Raw genomic sequence first — 20,103 nt, 5'->3', positions numbered from 1 at the left:
ACTTGAATAAAGTAATTATTACATGTACAAAAAGAATTTCTATACTTAATGCAATAATTTGCTAATTTACAAATAAGTATAAGTAGTACTCGAAACAAGATTTTATCTAGAATTGTCTGGAGTGTAGTTATAATCTTAATTTCAATACTAGGTAAATCTTGAATAAAAGATAAATTTTCTTAGCTTCTAAGGATAAGGTTTGGTTTGGTTTGGTTTGGGATTGATAAGGTTTGGTTTGGTTTGGGATGATAAGGTTTTCTTGAAAAGAAGTATAACTAGATTTGCGGAATGGGGAAACTAGCATATCGTTCGTTTAAGATTAATAATCTTTAAGCCAGTTTAGCTTTTTTTCCGTGTATTTGGTCACTTACTGTTTCACCGAAAATGACTACAACTTTTGATTTTTAAATAGCAAATAGCACCCTCGGTATATTTTTACTTTATTCCATAGAAAATGACATTCTGAATAGAATGATATATCGTTATGTCAATTTTTGACAATTTTGCTTAAAATAAAATTGTATTTTTATTTTCAATCCAGAGTGCTATGGCTGTGTTAAAAACACCAATTTTTAATCAAGGAGCCATGAAAAATAGATTTGATATCGTCTAATGATTTTCGTGTCCTTTCTGACCTGTTAAAATATGATACCTGATACCCAAATCGTATTTTTAAATATCTCAATTTTTTCAAATGGAACAAGGCTGGCTCATTAGCATATTTGGAAAAATATTTTTTTACGAATAGAATAATTGGGTACCATACACTTAGACGTACTTCCAGTCGTTAACGATTTTATCGTCATATCTTTGATGATCTGATACGTTGTTTAGTGTTTGGACATTTGGGGATGGTGTTGATTTTAATTGTAAGATATTTTTAGAATTATTTGGTTCTAGAATTTCTATAACAATATTGTTTTCTTCTTTTGGTGGAACAGCAACACGATCGGGTTCTTTTATTAAGTCAGTATCTAAAATTTCATATTCTTGATTTATATCAAATGGGATAACCAAACTGTCATATATATTAGTCATATCTGCATTTTCTGTCAGCATTTCTGTAATAATATTATCTATGCTCTTTGATGGTGACGAATTTGCAATTGGTAAAATGTCTTGGTTAATATTTTCTATTAAAATACTGAAAATAACAATTTCCATACAGTTGTGTTTGTGAATCTATTATTGACCGACCGGTCAATAGGTAAAATCCTATAGATCCAATTACTGACGAAAGGAAGGTTAATAATGACCCATGCTTAACCCTAATAGTGACCGCATATTTGTTTTAAAAATACTAATTATAGTCAAAATATTATCATGGTCATTATTTGGCCTAAGTGTAGTTTAGTGTATTATTAGTTTATTTTTCAATAAAAAAATGTCACAATATTAAAATAGATAAAATAATGAATGAATTATAATTAGTATTGTGCAATAAACCAATTATTTATTGACCCATTTTTATGTATGTTATGTTGAAATTCTGAATTCTGATTTTGTCTCTACGAAATAAGATTTTTTTATTCATAAAAAGGAAATTAAGAAAGCATAGTAGGTCCATCCGGGAAAAAAACTGTATAAAAATATACCAAGTAGATTTAAGTAAGATGAAAATTACATAGAGATGCGGAAGCGTAATTTGAACTCGGCATACACGTCGCGATGTAACACGAAAATATATGCCGATAATATGTAAATTCGTGGACTATTGCCACTGAAGTCAGGGTCGGCATTTTGATCAGGGTTAATGATAAAAACCCTTGCAGAAAATATTGATTTTAAGATTACAAGTCACGAAAGGGAAGTAATTGAAGTAATTTTGTATTCAAGGGCTGAGAATACCATTTTGATATTTCTGACAAATGATAGCGTTCTATTTCGATTCTGGCTGCAAAGCGAGAGTATAATGGAACGATATGTAATATCACTCTGTTATATGGAAAGCGCCTTAAAGAAACTTGAATATTTTAAGTTCTTAAATATTTGGAGGGGGAAAATTTTATATTATATAATGGGATGGTCACAATTTTACAGTCATTGACAATCAATTATTACAAAGAGTTATATTTTCATCTGCAAATAAAAATAAGTAAAAAAGGTAGTATGAATGTATCTCCTAAAATGATTAGTTTCGCAAGTACAGGGTGTAAAATTTTTATTTTTATTTCGATTTTTTCCAAATAATTTCTGAAGTGACGTCAATATTCGGATGAAAATTGGCGTCTGGGAGTTTTTTGACATGAGAAATTTGATTTTGATGTCAATATGACTCCTGTTTGTAGGGGGCGCTACCTAAATGTGTTTTAGCTGTTTTCAAGAGTAATAACTTCTCGTCCATACCTGTATAAAACTGCTGAGTGCAAAAATATACATTTTTGTACGTAAAAAATGCCTCTTGGTGAAAATCGCTACCGCTACGAGCAACCGTTCTTAAGATATTTAGAATGAAAATAGTCAATACATGTCATTATTGACAAAAAATAAATTTTTGTTTTTTTAAAATAATCATAAATTTTTTTCTTCGAAAAAATAATGATAAAACAGTTTCTGTTGAACTTTTGGCACGAGAATATTTCAAATTTATCATTGCAGTCTAATGCTCGGTCTATAGTGTGACCAACGGATCTGTAGCTACGGGGTATCAGCAGGGGAACGCAGTTGTAAACAAAACACGCCCAATTTCATTCATAAAATAGGCATGGGCGTACGGTATTATATGAAAATAATGTGTATCATAAATATAATACTCAGATTAATATTTTTTTTCAAAAAACTTTATGCTGTTTGAATCGTTACTGTTGAGTTAGCAGATAAACACTAAAAGCTTTTATTAAAGCTCCCTTAAATATTTTGAATAATTTTATTATTGTGTTGTTAATATAATAGAAGAAATAATTACAGCTGGGGGTTGGAACCTTTGGTGTTACACAGCAAAATAAAACACTAAATCAGTACAATACACCAAAACACTTTTAATTTTACACTGGACGCACGTTTCGCTAACCATGTCTGCCATCAGCAGATGATCACGACTGAGTCTTGAGGTATATTTATTTATATATCTATACTAACTATATTTTTTTCTATAATACATAATTTTAGATATAACTATTTCCAGCAAAAAAAAAATCTTGAAAATAGTTAACTTTGGAAGCGCAAACAAAACATAATTTTACTCACCAGTAGATCCAATATTGCCATCCAAACTTGATATTAATAATTAAAAACTACGAACGAAAAACATTATAACAAGATAACAAAACAATAATACACAACTTAACTATCAAATATACGAAAAATATAGGAATAAAGTTTAGGATAACCGGTATAAAATAATGAAATAAAGTAATAATGATCAAAAAAATGACACCGCCACTGGATATTTCAATAGTATTCAATATTCCTACTCTTTTCAGAAGAGACCGTGAAGTTGGGGATAAAGCAAGCGAATAGGGTAGGCGTAAAAGCCATGGCAACCGCGTGGTAACAAATCATGTGACGTACTCTCGCCAATCATGTTCGATGAATGCGCGGCGATGCCGGTTTGCCACTGATATCGCTGAAAAATCTTCAACTTTCATAATAAGCAGATTATACAGAATGAAAGAAATAAGTTATTAAATAAAACATATCGAACAATATGAACTACGTTAAAATTCCTTAGTAATATATGTCAGAATATATGCTAAACACATTATATATAATAAAAATTTATTAAATTTATAGTTCATGTCTGGCAATTTTGCAATTTTATAAATAAACGTGGCAATATCGATTTTTTTTTCTCGCATTCCTTCCGTAGCTTCAGATCCGCTGGTCAAACAGTAATAACTATTTAAGCATCGTTCAGAACCTCGCAATTAGTGGAATAAATTAGTGGTTTCAATTAGCGTACCTAGAAGTTTGTTCATTTAATTACAATGGAAGCATTCAGAACGTCAAAATTAGTGGTAGATATTTTCAATTAGTTGAGAAAGTTATCAAACTTTTAACTTTTCCATAGAATATGATTTGCTGGCGTATCAGGGGGTGGTAAGATATCAACAAGTCCAAGTAACTGTCGAGCTCGCATCCTCAGCTGTTTTGGTTAAACAGAAACTGTTGACCTGTATTCACGGAAATAAGAATACAAATTATAAAAATCAAGGAAATACTTACATAAACTTCACAACATCGAAATTTTTAAATCGCTCACTCCGCAAAATGTATGACGTACTTAGGCGCGTGGATTACAATCGTAATCCAGTCGGATTTCACAGCTGATAAATCAAAAAAGCGCACTCCCCGGAGCACTGACGCATGCTGAGGATAAACTTACATCTATTATCAACAGCTACATAAGCGGGCTACCGCCTGCGCAAAATATTTTTCAAATGATCACTGTACAACGAGGAGTGGATTACGATTGTAATCCAGACGCCTAATGGAGGGCTAGTGATGGAAAAAACCGATTAATTTCAATAATCGAGTACTCGAGTATCAAGCGATTGCAATAACCGAGTGATCACTCGAGCGAAATATCGCTCGTATTTAAAAATACGGTTTTTGTAAGTACTCGTTAACGCCAAGCGCCAAGCAGTAAGCTGCGTGCGCAGGGCACATATTCTTTCGGTAATGAACGGCAAGTAGTAAGCGACGAGCGGTTCGCTTGATAGCCTGATTTAGTTTATTTCGAAGCATTGTCGATGTAGGTCGTAAAATTTTGTCCCTCAGATACGCAACGGATATGGATACCGGGTGCGTCTCAAAAGCGGCTCACCTCTATAACTTTTTTATTTTTTCAGATAAAACAACGAGATTTGGTATGTTATAGTATAATATGACATAAATTAGGATTGATTGACATATTCAATTGTTTTTCAATTTCTGCAACTTTTGATTTTTAAATCGAAGCCTCGGTATTTTTTTACTTTATTCGGTAGAAAATGACACTCAATAGAATGACATATCACATGTCAACTTTTGACATTTTCGCATATGGTTTATTTGAAATGCGGTTCATAACGACAATTTGACTCGAAGTACCAAGTGTGTCGTATCAAATTATTCGTAAAAAAAATATTTTTCGAAATATACTAATGAGCCACCAAATACGATTTGGGCATCTTTTAACCGGCCACGGCACGACACTAACAATATTAGACGATCAAATCTATTTTTCCAAGGCTCCTTCATTAAAAATTAGTGTTTTTAACACAGCCATGGCACTCTAGATTGAAATTTAAAATACAATTTGTTTTTAAGCGAATATGTCAAAAGTTGACATATGATACGTCATTCTATTTAGAATGTCATTTTCTATTGAATAAAGTAAAACAAAAATACGGAGGGTACCATTTAAAAATCAAAAATTGTAGTCATTTCCGGTGAAACAGGAAGTGACAGAAAACAATTGAATACGTCAATCAATCCTAATTTATGTCATATACTAATACACCAAATCTCATTTTTTATCTAAAAAAAAATAAAAAAGTAATAAGGGTGAGCCACTTTTGAGAGGCACCCGGTATATACGGCGCCGTATAAATTTGCTATCTGCAATGTATATAGAAAATTCGCTCTGCTTTTTATCGAGTATGTCACATTAAAATCGGATTTCAATTTATTTCATTCTAGGATCGCTTGCGTTCGTCGCTTGGTACTGGTCACATGCATCGCTCGTTCATAATCGAGCGATGCCGGTTATTTCAATAATCGAGTACTCGAGCAAAAATTCGCTCGAGTACTCCCATCACTAGATACAACTGACTAAACGCAAGGTGCTGCTAGGATATAGTTATGACATTAGAAATAGTATGACATGGCAAAAATTAGCTTTGCTTTTTGATTATCTAAAAAAAACTACTAAAACTTCTTACTAAAAGTGAGAAAATAGAAAATCGCTAAAAAAGTTTGAGAGTAGTACAAATTCATCTCGATAGAGTTACCCGGTAGCGGCTAGACGCTTGATACTTTTTAAGTATAAGCATAACGGTCAATATTTTAAGTTTGGTATTTTATCAGCTTATGGAAGCAATTATATGTTCGTAGATGTTATATTTTTATTATTTGTTTCAACCTCCACCAAAGCGCTCTTTATTATACGATTGGATGACTTTTATAAATGTTACTCTTCCTAGCCACTGCTAACAATTACTACTAGTCAAAGTTGACTGATTTGCGACATTTATTCAACTGCTCCAATGCATAATTATTAGCATTTCCTAATGATTGTTACATTTACTATATTTCCAACTTTCACTGTACCATATAGGCCTTGAATTTATATAGATATTGATCTTTTTGAGCAACAAATAAATCAGTTAACTAAAATACAATTCATCACTACAATATCCCTTAAATCTACTTTTACGAAATAAAATATGTTACAGACGTAAAAAAAGTCTAGACAACATGTAGAGATTAATCAATCAATAGAACAGAGGATATTTCTAAATCTCTTAATTGATAGAGTCTAGTCCTACTGCGATAAACTATTGTACAGGGTTTTCTTTTCTGGGTGATATCTGCAGGCTTACCTACAGGAGGTAAGAAAAAGGCTTTAAATTTAAGAGTTGTAAGGTTTTACCTGAACCACCAGGAAGTTAAATAAATATAAAAAATATCAGGAAGTTAAGAAAAATTTATACCATCACTATTCTTTAATGAAACACCCTGTATATTTTTTTTAGAATATTTTTTCTTGTGATTTCTTTTGTGAGTTCTTTGTGATTTCTTTCTTGTGATTTCTCTTGTGAGTTTGTCTATATTTTCGTGTATCGTTTTTGAATTTATTATTTTGGTATCAATGCAGCCAAACAAAATTCAGTATACCCACCATACAAGTACCATCTAAATACCACCATATAAATGAAAACAAATCCGTCGTTTGTCTGGTAGCAGTAGCATTGATTAACCGAAATAATTCAAAAACAGTTCACGCAAATGTAGATAACCTATACAGGGCGAGTCTTAAATATGTGAAAATAATTTCAGGGCTGGTAGATCTCGATAAAAGAAACATTTTCTTTTTACCGTTTTCAAAAAAGTATAGCAGACCCGAGTTAATCAAGTTTGGAATTATAAAAAATTGATTTATTTTTATAACATTTTGAGTGCCACTGCATTTTTTCTGTACATTAGAAACTATTGGGGTTAGCCAACATCTTATAGAAGTTATCAAAGAACTGTACACTGATAACATCAGTTATATAAAACAAGGAAAGATACTCTCGGAACCCATATGTACAACGAAAGGTCTGAGACAAGGTTGTTGCGTACCCCTCTTTTGTTTAATATTTACCTGGAGATAGCTCTTAGGAGGTGGAAGAGATCATGTCAAGGAATGGTATTCCAATTAATGAGGAACATCTTCTGACACTTAATTTTGCAGACGATCAAGCAGTATTTGCTCAAGATTCCTTTGACATGGAGTTTATGCTCAGGAGACTATATACTGAGTATCAGGAATGGGATCTAGAAGTCAGTTTAGAAAAAACAGAATACTTGGTATTAAATTCCGACGCCAAATTTGATATTCTAATTGAGGACAAAGCAGAAATACAACAGGTAGACACATTCAAATATGTAGGAGCTATAGTTGATAAAAAGGGAATCGGTGGGACAGAGATACGACAGAGAATTCAGAACGCGAGGAGAGTGGTAGGGGCACTCAACTCAATCTGGTGGGACAAACATATTAATATAAAGAATAAAAAATATATTGGCCAAACAATGGTAGAATCGGTCTTATGCTATGGGAGTGAGATATGGGCCCTAAGAGAAGAAGATAAACGGAGAATATTGGCTGTAGAGATGGATTACTTAAGTAGAAGCGCTAGAGTGTCCAAATTACGAAGAGTGAGAAACGAGGAAATCAGAAACAGAACATCGGCACAAGAAACAGTAATTCAACGAATAGAGAAAAGAGGTTTGAGATGGTTTGGTCATCTAATGAGGATGGAGGACACAAGATGGCCAAAATGTGTATTCAAATGGTCACCCACTGGAAGAAACAAAAGGGGACGCCCGCGTCGGTCCTGGAACGATGGTATACGACAGGCGATGAGAGATCGGAATATCGAAGAAGATCTCGTGTACGACAGAGATGGCTGGCGATTGAGACTGGGAATGCAACATTTAGTTGTATAATTTGTATAGTACAGTATAGTATATATATATATGCAACGCCACCAATACTACTTATTTTCGTGTGTTTTATGGGATATTTCGGTTATGAATAGAGATACAAAGATGCGGTTTTCGCATTACTTTGCTAATTTTTTATGAAACGCTATTGTTATATAAAAGATGTTACACACAGATTTGTCCTAGCCCCGTTTGTTTCTGAAATACAGGGCGAATTTGAAAATGTTGCATTTTTTAATCCCCTTTGTTTTTAATGAAACGCTATTGTTATATAAAAGATGTTACACACAGATTTGTCCTAGCCCCGTTTGTTTCTGAAATACAGGGCGAATTTGAAAATGTTGCATTTTTTAATCCCCTTTGTATCTTGGTTATCTTATAACTTATTGAAAAGGTGAAAACTGATTCCTGTAGAATTTTTTAAGTAGAATGTAGTACCGTAACTAGTTTTTTGCCGGAAGCTGTCATTTTCCAAATATGACTCAAACTTATGTTTTTTTTAATCGGACACCCTGTACATTATTTTTTTATTTTATTTGCCTTGTTATGAGGGCTTTCTAGAAATATAGTAACTACTTCTTTTCATAAATAAGGTAAAATATGCATTATTTAACTTTTTAACATATACTTTAAGATTTTACAATATACTTTAAGATTTTATTAAGCCCGACCGATTTTCGGCTATCGATAGAGATGACCTTCCTGATGCCTATATTAAATATATACACGCGGTTTTTACGAAGCCCGGGATCGGGCTTTCTAAAACCAAATCAGGCTTCGTAATGATGGCGCGTGGTACCTTTCGGTCTTGATAAAGGCGGATTGCATGTATATATATATATATATATATTAAATATATACACGCGGTTTTTACGAAGCCCGGGATCGGGCTTTCTAAAACCAAATCAGGCTTCGTAATGATGGCGCGTGGTACCTTTCGGTCTTGATAAAGGCGGATTGCATGTATATATATATATATATATATATATATATATATATATATATATATATATATATATATATATATATATATATATATATATATATATATATATATATATATATATATATATATATATATATATATATATATATATATATATATATATATATATATATATATATATATATATATATATATATATATATATATATATATATATTTTTGCGGTACCTTGTAGCTTTTTAAATAATCGACTGTTTCCATACATAAAAGCGACCCTGTATATATTTTATCATAAGCTTGTAGCCTACTTATGTTAGCTGATCAAGTGATCTAAGGTAGGACTGTTTGGTTGCCAGTTGTGCTAGTTCATTTAGTTGACGTCTATAATTAGACCAAAAAAATACCAATACAACTTCTATATAGTATTTAAAAAAAATAAATTAATAACTAGAACAACAAAATTTAAATTAATAACTAGAAACATCTATTTATATTTCAGGTTTTCAGACTGTTTGCTGCCTTTACTATCGGGTATTTAATAAAGTTAGTTTTAATTAAATTAAGTTAATTGAAGTGCGTTTAACGTTTCCGGTTGCAGAATCTAATTAAGTGAGCAGTTGCCTCTATGCAGTAAATTAATTTTTCCTCTTTAATCACTCCGTCAGTCCAGGAAGTAAATAGTTCGTAGGATGGAGTAGGTGTCCGACTAATTAACGCACAAAAGAATTACATAGAAATACTGAATCTACAGGAACAAAATATATTTAAGTAAATAATTTATACCATGGAAATCCCATGTAAATTTTGAAAAGGTCAAATATTATCTTCCCATATGATTTTATGCAGAAATTGTAATATACTTTTTTGAAGAAGCGTTAAAGTTTTACTGTATTTCAGAATTTCGTTCTATTAGGAATAGGTATCTAAATGTTATTTGCAAAAATCTACCTTCAAATTACTAAAAAAATATAATACGGCCCTACAATAAATACAATTAAAATACCAGCGAAAATGTCTTTGTCATTGTTAAATTCGGTGTCACATTTTTTTTTGTTTACAAACATTTCTATGGTTTGAAAAAGGAGGGTAATATTTTTCTGAAATTGAATGTTGATCTACAAAAGAATTATAGTACAAATCTTTTAAAAATTCCTCAATATGTCCGACCTAGTCACGAAAATTGGTATTTTTTTTAATGAAAAATACGTTGGCATTAGAATTCAGAACTTTATTTACTCTTTGGTTAACAATAACATTTTTCAGGATTGTCAAGTTGACGTTTAAGTTAGATTATTAGGTTGTTGTCTTAAATAAAAACATAGATTATTGAAATTATTTAAATAAGAATAAAGGTATTTTACCGCAGATCGGAAGAGATTTTACTTAAAGGTATTTTATAAACTTTCTCGGTGAGAATATTAACTCGCCCGTTTCTTATATCTCAATTAAAGGGGCGTTAGAACGATAATTAAATTAAAGTAATAGTAAATTTTTGTTTTCACGTTTTCACAATATTCGGGAGTTTCTAGAATTATCAAGATTATTGAATAATTATAGTTGTTCAATAAGTGAAATTAATAGAAGGCTTTTGATAGGATGATGGGTTTTATGTTATAGTTGATAGATCACCCCATTTCTCTTAATTTATGTTTTTATTATAGTACAGTAAATCAAAAATTGAATTGATATGTGTGCAAAAACAGCTATACATTTTTAAAAATCTTAGTTAAATAGTTCTTTTATATACTGTTATACTTTATCAACTACAAAGTCTTTAGCAAAAAGTTATAAGGTAATAAATTTTGTAGATATAATTTATAAAAATTTATATATAAAGATTCGAACAGAATCCTCTGAGGGAGAAAATTCTCAAAAACTCATTAAATATACTTTATTAAAAATAACAACATACAAAAATAGTCATAGATGCTAACTGTAATAATGAGAACATTATCCACATTATATCTTTATAAAATTTGTGTTGACTCCTGTCAGGAAAGTCAGAAATGCTTGTTTAAAATTAACTTATTTTAAATTGCCAGAAACAAATCAGAATATGTCACAACTACAACTATAGATTGGAATCAGTACTAAATTGTATACCTAGTAAGTGATGCGTCAACTAACAAGTACAGGATAAAAAAGAATTATTAATATAGAGTGTACTATACGATGCCCTTCTGCTTATAAAGTGGCTTTCCTTTCAAATGTGAGGAATACCGGTAAAATAAAACATAATTTTGGTTTGGTTTGGTGTTTGATATTCTATTACAATTACAAACTTTAAGTGTTTTTAATGAGTAATGTAACTGTATTTCCTATTATTCTTTGTGTGTCCTGTAAAGTAAAGAAATATATATTTCAAAAAATATAAAAACAATGCGATAGATAACAAACAGATTCATAAAAACTACTTACAATTATTGTAGGTACATATTATACAGGGTGTTCCAAAACAAATGCGAAAAACTTCAAGGGGTGATTTCTTGTTCAAAATAAACGATAGTTTGCTTTATAAACGTTGGGTCAAAAGTCAACAATTAGGGAAATATCGCTGTACAAAGATGGCGGAAAAATAATGTTTTTATTTTTTATCTTGAAAATGAAAAGCGATAGATTAATGAAATTTTATGGAATCATTACTGTTATGAAAATACACTTTCTGGTAATTTTCTCACTTTTTTAAAAGGGGTTGAAGTGGTTGAAATAAACTACCCGTATCATTCTTGTTAGCGAAATTTTAAGAAAAATCTTATCAAACACATGCAAAAAAATAATTTGGATAGTTTAGTTTGTTTAGAAACTTTTTATCTTTTGTGTTTTTTTGATAAAACTCACCGATTTGAAATTAAAAAATAAAATGTAAAGCATTACATGTCAGGACAAAAAACATTTTTAGATAAAGAAAAAAGGCTTCGGAATAATTAATTGATCGTAAGATAATAATGTATTGCAGTAGATTAATGTCAAATAAAATAATATTAGAAACATCCTAAAAAGTGACAGGGGCCGACTAGATTTTTTCTTAAAAAAATTACAGCAGCCCACTAGATTCTTTATCTAAAAATGTTGTTTTGTCCTGACATGAAATGCCTTACATTTTATTTTTTAATTTCAAATTGGTGAGTTTTATCAAAAAAACACAAAAGATAAAAAAGTTTCTAAACAAACTAAACTATCCAAATTATTTTTGCATGTGTTTGATAAGATTATCTTTAAATTTCGTTAACAAGAATGATAGTGGTAGTTCATTTCAACCCCTTTCACTCATTTTAAAAAAGTAAAAAATTACCAGAAAGTGTGTTTTCATAACAGTAATGCTTCCGTAAAATTTCATTAGTCTATCGCTTTTCGTTTTCAAGATAAAAAATAAAAACATTATTTTTCCGCCATCTTTGTACCGCGATATCTCCCTAATGGTTGACTTTTGACCCAACGTTTATAAAGCAAACTACCCTTTATTTTGAACAAAAAATCACCCCCTGAAGTTTTTCGCATTTGTTTTGAAACACCCTGTATATTTCAAGTGTTATTTTTTGATCTTTGGTCCCATTACCAACATTATCTTTTTGAGGTCTTCTCTACTAACTCAACTTTTAAACCGATTTTGTCGATTGCAATCTAGATATTTTCGTTTTTTAAGCCTCCCATACTGTGCGCCATACCGGAAAATTTTAAATTATAAGAACTATAGTTGAACTGAGAATGCCAACTTGTTTGCTGTTAATTACTCGATCACTTCTAGGCCTCGCTCGTACCACATACATCCACAATAATTCAAAAGATAACCGAAAACACAAGGAACTTTATTAAACTATACTAATTAATAAAAAATGTTCACATAATTCCCCATTCACCCTAAACGATTGTGAAATTCACGCCTTACAGTACAAAACGGTTAAGGGAAAATCTTTAGCATTCCACAGTGGTGTCGTTTTCAGTCCATCTAAATTGCTGTATTTAATATGCCCCTAAAAATGTTTTTAAATGTTCTCCACAGGAAGAAGTCGTACAGCGAAAGATCCTGTGGTTTTTACTTCAATGAGAATTTCTTCCTAGCACACAACCAGAGGATATTGGTACACACCACAGGATATTGGTACACAGGTACAGTATCAATTTTATTATAATGATTTTCTTAGCTTTAAATCAAAGGTTTTTTGGTGTTTGCGCGATCGTACGATCCTTATCACTTTTCGTCTCGCTAGCACGGGTTAAGCTCGTGTGTCACGGCCTTGAATTTTTACTCCCAGAGCGCGTAACAAAGTTTTACTTCAAAAATCATCAAAACCCGCCACGAAGGTATATATATTATTCAGACTGCATTATATTGTATTTCATAATTATTTCTTAAATAGTAGGAAGTGAGAAAATAAGACACAGTTAATTTTTATTATGGATTAATATTGGATATTTTTAATTGGCAATTTGGAGTATTGCACTTTTTTCTATAGTCAATTGGACTATTTCACTTTGGACTATAGTCAATTAAGATCTAGATTCTAATTTCGTTAGATTTTTTGTGATATAGGGACTTTCCTAACGATAAAAAATTATATCTTGTTGATGGAAAGGATATTCTTCAAATATATACCGGGTGCGTCTCAAAAGTGGCTCACCCCTAGTAACTTTTTTTTACTTTTTGAGATAAAATATCTAGATTTGGTATATTAGTATATGACATAAATTAGGATTGATTGACGTATTCAATTGTTTTCGGTTACTTCCTGTTTCACCGGAAATTACTACAATTTTTGATTTTTAATTGGCACCATATTTTTTTACTTTATTCGATAGAAAATGAGACTCTGAATAGAATGACGCATCATACATATGTGAACTTTTGACAATTTCGAATATAGTTTATTAGAAATTGCAAAATTGCGATTCATAACGACAATTTGATTCGAAATACCAAGTGTGTGGTACCAAATTATTCGTAAAAAATGCTTTTTCCAAATATGCTAATGAGCCACCCTCGTTCCATTTGAAAAAAATTAGATATGATTAAAAATACGATTTGGGCATCTTTTTCCTGGTCTGAGCAAGATACGAAAAACATTAGACGCTATTTTATTTTAAGCGAAAATGTCAAAAGTTGACATTAAGTCATTCTATTCAGAATGTCATTTTCTATCAAAGAAAGTGTAAAAATACTGAAGGTGCCATTTAAAAATAAAAAGTTCTAGTCTTTTCCGGTGAAACAGGAAGTGGCCGAAAAGAATTGAAAACGTCAATCAATCTTAATTTATGTCATATACTAAAATACCAAATCTTGTTTTTTTATCTGAAAAAATAAAGAAGTTATAGGGGTGAGCCACTTTTGAGACGCACCCGGTATACTACAATAAAAAAAAAAGTAAAGCAAATTTACGACTAAAATTGATCTACTCTGCATTATATTCTTATTGATAAAATATCTAATATTTAAAACGGAGATTTAACATCAATTTGGAAGATGTTTTATTCAAATAGAGTTTTTTTATTCTATTTAATAAAGTAACTCGCTGTAATTAACAAGAAAACTGTAATGCAAATGATGAGAGTTGATGATAATTTGCTAGCACACAATTTAACCAATTAAATAAGTATATTCACTGTAACGTTTTTAGTTCGTTACATGTTTTTTTATATATATAATATATGATGTCTGGCCTATCATCACCGGATTCCCTCTCGTTCAGGCCGGATAGATTATTTGACGCGTAATTTTTACGTTCCCTGGTCGCCAACCCTGTGATCGTTCGACACAATCCTGTTACTATTCTGTGGAGGCGCGCGCTGTCAACTCTCCATGCTTAACCTCAATTTGTTTTGACGCTCTGTTTTATCCCAGCTTTTAGAAATGGTGATTATTTAAATCTTGCTGTATAATCTGAATCAGCTGGCATTTCGAAGCTACAGGTAAAGCTGAGTTATTTTCCTTTTAGATTCGATATTATTAGTGAATATTTTTAGGGTAGAGTTACGGATGTCCCAACTTGTATTTGTATTTGGCTGGCACGTTGGCGTCCCTTTGCTTTTGTCCTCCAGAATGTCATTTGGAAGAAAGGACAGATTGTTTATTATTTATTGAGCCCTCGGGAGTATTTCGAGGTAGGTTTATTTTGCTTATTAGACCTTGTTTGATTTTAAACAAGAGTTTCGTGTTCTTAGGGTCTTACGGACGGACTATTTACAAGGTACGGGCATTATCCAAGGTCCTAGTATTCCCTTGTGCCACTGTCTTATGGACGGATGTCCCATGGACAAGTGTCCCCTGTAGATTGATTTGTCTTCACATAGAGTGCCCCAGCGTGGGTGTGGCTTGAGCCCCGTGCTGCTTCACCCCCATTTCTAAGCCTGGATCGCCGACAGACAGTGCAGAGATGCAAGACCTCCTCGCGCTGCTACTGGTTGAAGCAGGGTTACATTAAAGAACAGCTAAGTGTAATTTTAAGTTCTAGTATTGCATTTAACACCTAAAATGTTTTCAGTCTTAAACAGTAACGTACATTTAAACTATAGCGTACAGACTATATTTAGTGGTTAGATTATTAAGAATATTTATGTCAATGCAGTAGTAAAAGTGTGATTTAGATTTTAGATTTCATAATATCACGCATTGTAATGGTATTACTTTCTATAGACATCATTATTACGCTATACTAATAGATGAATGACGAGATAGATTCTAGAATCTACAGGTTGCAACACATCTGATTGAACACCGTATAAATTTAACAATTTAAATAAAGTAATGCTACTTTTCTTATATTTTCTCTAATGTTACACGCATTGTATTTTCCTTATAGTCTTTACATAGAACGTATTTAATATTATTTACATATATAGTTTTATTCAACAGGTAACCACTATAATAATTATTAAAATTGTACAATGCTATTCACCATCAGAATTCGTCACGAATAAATATAGTCATTAGTTTTAAGTATTATACAATTGTGTTTTCTTTCTCTGTACATGCCTGGCGCCCAATATCTAGATATCTTTTGTTTATTATTATTGATTAATTTTCTCTCTAGTGAAATACCTTATCCACGACTGCTCTCCGATGAAAAGCTGCCGTTCGCAGTAGTAGTTTTCATTAGATTTTCTGTAATATGACGAACTTTCTATACAAATTAAATCATATTACGGAATAAACGCTCTTTAATAAATGCAAATTACTAATTTAATTCATTATCGCCGCTGACACTAAGTTATAATTCATTGAATATTCACCTTCGAAATATTATGAGTTCAAAATAATTCCAGTTTAATAAAATCGAGAAGTTTTCGAGTTTCGCTCCCCAGAGGTCGAGTCGCATACATTTCGAAATATAGTTAAATTGAAGCAGCTTAATAAATTCTAAAGGAAAGTTTAGAGTAGGTTCGGTTTTGATTATAAACGTTTCTGATAATTACTGTACTTGAAATAGTTTAAACAAAATCTAAGCAGGATAAAGTTTTAACCACACTGACCAGCAAAGAGTTTCCGGTACTTGGAAAAATGTTGAGTTATTGAGATATGAAAGGTTTAGGTGCAAAAGGGTACAAGTACACTTTTAAAAAATAGTTAATACTAGTTAAAAGTACTTATTCTATTACATGGATACCCAAGTGATTTTCTTAACGAAATAATAAGTCAAAGAATAACCAAAGTTCAGAAGCAAAACGATACAAGGAGATGTGTTGCTTAGTCGTAATACATACTGTAAATACTGAAATTACCAGCAGTAAACGTATACAAACGCATCTGTATCATTTTGCCATTAGAACATTACTGCTTGCTGCTCTTCATTAAGTTATCTACATATTTTAACATTTAACCATTAAATATTTGACAATAACCCACAAAAGGAAATAAATTTAAAAATTATGGAAAATAGTTAATTTTTAAGCCATGTCTGCTTCATAATTGAAACTTTAATAATTAAAAAAAATAATAACTTTAATAATTTCTAATATCTGCAACCGTTCTGAATTTAAACTTTAGAATGAAATTGTAAAAGTTCTGTTTTCGCTGATGACGATTAAGCACCGGGTAACTTTCAGTTAAACACGAAATAAGTTTCTACTAAATCAATGATAATTTATACACTTGATGTTTACTATTTTTAAAAACGAATTTGGTTTATGTAATATCTCTTTATACACGGATAGATATTAATTTATAATATTAAAAACGCAGATTATACGTGTTCCATATAGTTTCAGCGATAAGCTGCCAATTCAATCAAATTATTAACTTTATTATTTTTTTATTAGAAAGGAACTTGATTTGGTGTCATGTATATACATACTTTTAATTATTTATAGAATTTTAAAGCGAATATTAAAACCCAAAACCAACACCTTAATTTTATTAGAACAAATGTCCACATAATGTTTAACATACTTTCATATATACACTTGTGAATCATAGAAATGCAAATTATGAAATAGATTAGTATTTTATTACTAGGCGTATTCGTAAAAATATATATTTATAGTGAAAATAAGAATCATACTGCATTAAAAAGAGTAATAACTTCTGAAATAATTTTATTATAGCTAAACAAATACATAAAGTAGAAATAATTCATAATACACTCTAATTAAATTTTATATAAAGCAAAACTCAAGAAATGAACCTGCCACAAAGTTATAGATATATTTTATAGTATAGATATATTTTATAGTTATAATATACCCAAGTAGCAAAATTACGTTGTTTGACGTAATCACAACGTCGCCAGGAGCAACCCAACGTTGCCGGACAAAGCCGAAGCGACTTCTAAGTGACCCATATTTGCACCAAAATGGTGGATGTTTTTAGGGTCGCTACAAAGTCGTCGCTTTGAGGCGACGTAGTACGTCGTGTGCTAAAAGTTGTTTTTCATGCCGATTCGCGATATTCTGGGGTTAGAGTTAAAAATATTCGTCGTCAAATATTACTATATTCAACCATGGGGAAACCAAACTGAATGATGTATGAATTAGAAATGGAATATATTATGCTCCATTAAGAAATAACTAGATGAATTTAACTTCGACAAATCTGCAAAGTTTTGAGATGTCGGCAATTGAAATTCATCAACGAAGATTAGTTTACTGTTGAAAGTGACCATGATACTTCGAAATATGGCAAAACCCCTTTTTTATTTCCTAGTTTTAATTTTAAAATTATAGTTTACTTGGTTAACCTAACTTTTTCTTTTGTTTAAGTTTGAGACAAGTATACGAAATCTATCAGGAAAATTAGCTTACAACCCTCACAGATACAGTTTTTTAACAAAATTCGCAGTATTTTGTGGTTTTTGATATTTTATTCGATTCGTTCACAACGCATGAAAAGATAAATCGTATTAAAATGGCGGAGTTTCCTAAGGTAACCTTTAAAATACCAATATAGTGCATAAGGTGCGGTAACCGACCTTTGGCTCACCTATGCCAACCTTTGGTTCAGAAATTGACACCTGTTTTGACGAAATAGGACCTCTGAACCCTACCGACATCTAGGAGGTAAATAACAAAATTCCTTTTTACAGTGCCCTTTTTTACCAAAGAAAAATAAAATAAAGAAGAAAGCTGGGTCATCCTTTGGTAGTGGTGGTCACATACTCGTTAATAAGATCGCTGACATTAGATCAGTATTTCTATTTATTTATTGTTAAGAAAACCATACAGGAAGTATTGTTGCACAAGATGATAATCCTTTTAAAAGCTAGTTTACAGCTGAATGGGATATATTATTTTGTACACTCCACTGACTTAAAACTGTTTTTATCTTTTGGTCGAAAAGACGTCAGGATGAATTTCAGTTGACTGCTCTTCTGGAGGATCATTATTCTCATAGTATTCCTCTGTTGTATGGGCTTCAGGTGTACTGTTATTTATTTCTATAGTATCCATTGATGATAAGCTACTACTTGTAGCACATTGCGAGGATGTGGATGACGAACCTAAATTCGTCATTTCCACTTCGTTTTTCGGACACTGACTTGCTCGGTGACTTTCTTCTAAATACTGTTTCCTTTTTCTATAAAAAGTTGTAGAGTATTTATATAATTTTTTCCTATACATCTTCTTTTCACTTTACACAGCAAGTACCACAGAAAAAATACCTAACCAATTGCTCTGTGACAGTACAATACAAAATTTTTTGAGGTTAGGTGTAGATAGTTCCGCTTCCACAACAAAAATCGATATCGTCGCGCTCATCGCTGTATTCCAACGTAGTAATTGGTTTTAATTTTGAAGTTGCTTTGGGTCGTTTAATGAGACGTTGTATTACGTTGTAGTTAGTATGTACTTACACTCGTAATTTAAAAGTACGTTGTACAACGTTGTGGTACGTTTGTTATTCTGTAGTACAATAAACATGCCTTCTGGCGACGTAATGACAACGCTATAAAATCCCACTTCTAACAACGTTGTGCCCTACAACGTTTACCAACGTTGTTAAGGGTCAAAATATACAACTGTTGTGCAACGTCGTGGCGACGTTTTGGCTACGTAATTTGAAATTTGGGTATGCATAGGGCAGGGAAAAGTACCAATTTCAACGTTGCGCGTAGTCAAAACTAGTCGGAAGTCGGAATTTTGTTACTTGGGTATTTTTATTTATTTAGATAAATGCATTTAAGATAACCATATATACAATCCCTTAATTATTTATTATTTATTTTTTAGATTATCTCTTTTAGTTACAAGATACCTAGAATTATTTCAAAAAATGCTTAATATTGAAACACGCCCCGAAGGTATAGACATTATTTAGACTGCATAATGCCTAAATCGTTTCATTTTTATTTAAAAAAATACCAAAGTTGCTTTATTACAGATTAGAAAGTAAGACACAATTAATTTTATTATGTATTAATATTGATTATTTTAAATTGGATAACTTATTGGAAATTTGGACTACTTCACAATGTAGTCAATTAAAAACTATATTTACTTTTTGGTTTGGGTTTATTATAGCGATAAAGGATAAAAAAATGTTATCTTCTTGACGGGACGGATATTTTTCAAAAACATGTATCTGCAATAAAAAAAAT

The 20,103-nt window shown here is 31.3% G+C and overlaps 1 protein-coding gene across 1 annotated transcript in view; it reads right to left on the bottom strand.

The window, feature by feature from the left end:
* The window catches only part of LOC115880760 (5-hydroxytryptamine receptor-like), a 182,988-nt gene that overhangs the window by 78,091 nt on the left and 84,794 nt on the right, over positions 1–20,103 (bottom strand). The gene's annotated exons all lie outside the window — the stretch shown is intronic.

This window comes from Sitophilus oryzae, unplaced genomic scaffold (genome assembly GCF_002938485.1).
Source record: "Sitophilus oryzae breed Bouriz unplaced genomic scaffold, Soryzae_2.0 scaffold_1657_pilon_pilon, whole genome shotgun sequence".
In the NCBI taxonomy this organism is placed as follows: domain Eukaryota; kingdom Metazoa; phylum Arthropoda; class Insecta; order Coleoptera; family Curculionidae; genus Sitophilus; species Sitophilus oryzae.
Note: the sequence above shows the minus strand (reverse complement) of the source record. Positions and strands in the feature narration are given on the sequence as shown.